This window comes from Macaca fascicularis, chromosome 20 (genome assembly GCF_037993035.2).
Source record: "Macaca fascicularis isolate 582-1 chromosome 20, T2T-MFA8v1.1".
Lineage (NCBI taxonomy): Eukaryota > Metazoa > Chordata > Mammalia > Primates > Cercopithecidae > Macaca > Macaca fascicularis.
Genome location: NC_088394.1, coordinates 1,561,482 through 1,565,067, shown reverse-complemented (window position 1 = coordinate 1,565,067; position 3,586 = coordinate 1,561,482). Strand labels below are relative to the sequence as shown.

At 60.4% G+C, this 3,586-nt stretch overlaps 1 long non-coding RNA gene across 1 annotated transcript; it reads left to right on the top strand.

Moving 5' to 3' along the window:
- Positions 1-956: 956 nt before the first annotated feature.
- LOC135968837 (uncharacterized) lies at positions 957-1,816 on the top strand. The gene is made up of 2 exons (XR_010583811.2): positions 957-1,086; positions 1,656-1,816. It is a non-coding gene; the product is annotated as an uncharacterized lncRNA (long non-coding RNA).
- Positions 1,817-3,586: the final 1,770 nt, after the last annotated feature.

The following is a 3,586-nucleotide window of genomic DNA, read 5'->3' as shown; positions in this document are numbered from 1 at the left end:
ACGCCTTTCGCCATCTTCGAGACATTTTACGGTCCTAGAGTTGCAGAAAACTTCGAGCAATGCGAGCGACTCTCGACCAGCGTCGCGACCGTCAAGTGCAATCGATCATCGCCAGTGGAGAGTGACCGGATATGAGACCCCTGCCCGACTCCAATATGGCCGCCCAGCCCACGACCGAGGCCTGGGCCGCCGCTGCCAGGAGCCAAGATGGCTGCGTCGCGCGCTGACGTCGTGCGCGCCCGGCCCCTTCCTGCCGGGACCCGGAAATGACCTCCCAAGGCGGAAGTAAACGGCACGCGACGGTCGGTTGAAAAGTTGGCGGGCGCGGGCGAAGGCTGCGAGCGGGGCCGTCCGGGTGGTCTGGGCGACTGCCCCGAGGGCCCGACACGCCCTGCAGCCAGCCCCGACCGTCTTACCTCAGTTTCCTCACCTGTAAGAGGGGTCAGCGGGCGGGTGCCTTTGCCATCGTCCTTCTCTAAATGCAGGGACGGAAGACGGGCGCTGGCGGGACGGCCACAGGAGCCCAGGCCCGGCGCCTGCACGCGGGGCTCGTGCCCGGGAGTTTGACCAGATCGGGAGGCGGCAGGGGGCGGCGGCGAGGGGCCCTGGGGAGGGCACAGGCGGGACAGGGGGCAGCGCTGGCTGAGGCACGGCGGCCAGAGGGAGCGGGAGGATGGTGCAGGGCCTGGGCTGCTGTTTCCTGGGCACATCTAGCTTTCGAGGGTCACACCGCGGGGAAAGGTGACCTTTTGAAAAGGTAATGGGGGCCGCGATCCCTCCAGAGGCTGTAGGGAGGATCCTTCCTGCTTCTTTCAGCTCCTGGGGGCTCTGGGAGCTCCAGGCGTCCTTAAAAGGGTGGTGGCGGCGTGACTCCAAACTTCCCCCCCTCCCCCGAGACGAAGTCTCCCTCTGTTGCCCAGGCTGGAGTGCAGTGGCGCCATCTCAGCTCACTACAACCTCCGCCTCCCAGGTTCAAGCGCATCTCCTGCCTCAGCCTCCCGAGTAACTGGGATTACAGGCGCAGGCCACCACCCCTGGCTAATTTTTGTATTTTTAGTAGAGACGGGTTTCCACCATGTTAGCCAGGTGAGTCTCAAACTCCTGACCTCAGGTGATCCGCCCACTTTGGCGTCCCAAAGTGCTGGGGTTACATATGTGAGCCACCGTGCCCGGCCTCAACTTTTTTTGAGACAGAGTCTTGCTCTGCCGCCCAGGCTGGAGTGCAGTGGCTATCTCAGCTCACTGCAGCTTCCACCTCCCAGGCTCAAGCAATCCTTCCACCTCAGCCTCTCTCCAATAGCTGGGACCGCAGGTGCACACCACCACACCCAGCTAATTTTTTTTTTTTTTTTTTTTTTTTTTTTGAGACAGAGTCTCGCTCTGTTGCCCAGGCTGGAGTGCAGTGGCGCAATCTCGGCTCACTACAAGCTCCACCTCCCGGGTTCACGCCATTCTCCTGCCTCAGCCTCCCGAGTAGCTGGGACTACAGGCGCCCGCCACCTCGCCCGGCTAATTTTTTCTATTTTTAGTAGAGACAGGGTTTCACCATGGTCTCGATCTCCTGACCTTGTGATCCGCCCACCTCGGCCTCCCAAAGTGCTGGGATTACAGGCGTGAGCCACCACGCCCAGCCTAATTTTTGTATTTTTTTGTAGATAGGGTCTCACTGTGTTGCCCAGGCTGGTCTTCAACTCCTGAGCTCAAGGGATCCTCCCGCCTTGGCCTCCGTAAGTGCTGGGATTACAGGTATAAACCGCTACTTCCTGCCGCCTACTTTATGTATTTTGCAAATAAAAGGTTTGCAGGTCACATCAAATATCAAGTGATTGATCTGTGGGGACGCAGGCGCCTACCTCAGAGCCCCCCCTCCCTCCCTTTCTCCCGCCCCAGCCAGCCTTGTGCATCTGCACGCACCTGGGCTGCTCAGGGGCTCTCTGCTGCCAACTGAGTGCGAGAAGTCTGTCGGTGCAGGGACCTGGGTGCTGCCACACGGGTGGAGAATCCATGGTGGCCGGTGGGAGGCCTCCAGCACAGACCCTGCACACTTGGAGGCTTCTGCTAGCAAAGCCCTGGGACCTAAGACCAGATGCCCAGGGCTACGGCCCACTTGGGATGACACACAGGGTCCCCAGATGGGTGCGTCTACCCCACTGACCCCCTTTTTGGGGTGCATGTGTCTGTTCTTGGGCTGCTTTGGGCCCCAGCGATTGGGGGTGGACGGTGTCGCCTTGTGAGAAGGAGCCCGTGTGGTAGGAGTGCCCTGTGGGCGCAGGCCAGGCCCTGGAATGGTCTGTGCCTCGCACACTGCGTTAAGTGACTGCGCTGTTCCCGAGCTGTTGAGGAGCTCAGAAATCCAGGCCGGCATCTTTCTGCCCCACGTGGTGGTAGAGATAGCCAGGAAGTGAGTGCCGGCCGCCCAGGGCCCCAGGCCCGTTTCCCGAGATAGGGCTTGGCCACCTGTGGTCTGGTCTCCACATGGCAGGATGCGCATTCGAGGCCTGTGACCCATGGGGTGGGAAGTGGGGCATGCAGGAGCTCCACCCGTGTTGGGGTGACCTGGCTGTCCCCAGCAGCCGCCTCTGCACGGGGCCTTCTGGTCAGTTTGGGCCATCCTAGTGTCTCGCTGGGCTCTGCCAAACCCACTTGCCAATCCGATTTGGAAGACGGTCCCGTCTACATGGTTTCCCCAGGCCTGGAAGCAGCAGCGGCACCACCCCCTGCACTGGGGGTCCCAGGATCCCCGATGGGCTGTGGCGTGACCCATCCAGGCTCTTAGAGGCCAACCTGGACTCACAGGATGTCCTGTGGGTCGTGGTGCAGGAAGGTCCTTGGGCCCTGACGCACTCACAGTGGTGGCCAGGGAGCCCGGAATGTTCGAATGAAGCAGTGGGGACGGACAGAGGCCAAAACACACCATGTTAACTTCTAATTTTCCTTGGGCAAAATCACTGGACCTCTGTCATCCTTTTTTTTTTTTTTTTTTTTGAGACAAGGTCTCCCTGTTGTGCGCTGTGGCATGATCATAGCTCACTACAGCCTCCACCTTCGAGGCTCAAGCGATCCTCCAGCCTCAGCCTCCCAAAGTGCTGGGACGACAGGTGTGAGCCACTGCACCCAGTCTAATCATCCCAAAGCAAGTGTCTGTCGGTGTGGGTGGGGACTCTCCCAAAGCCAGAGGCCCTGTCAGCCTGCTACACGACTCTGGCCACCACCCTGCGGATTACGGGCTCCTGGGAAAGCTGCCCCAGGGACCACGATACCGGAGGTGGCCTGGGGCAGAAGGCGCGACTCTCTCTCCCTCCTCTTCCCCCACAGACCTTGGAAAGGTCTCGCCTCAAGGCCTCCCACCACCCTCAGCTGAGCAAATGTGTGTCTATTTTGGAATATCTGCAACGTCTTTGAGCTGGCGCCCTTGAAAGAGAGTAATTTGGTGTAGCCGGCGGTGGGGGCCTCTGAGCCCAGCAGGCTGTTATTTTGCCCATCGGTTCCCCTTAAACACATTCAAGCTCGGAGTGGGGGCAGCACCCCATCCCCAGGAGCCCAGCTGGCATTGTTTCCGGGGACACACTGACCTCCAGTCCTCAGG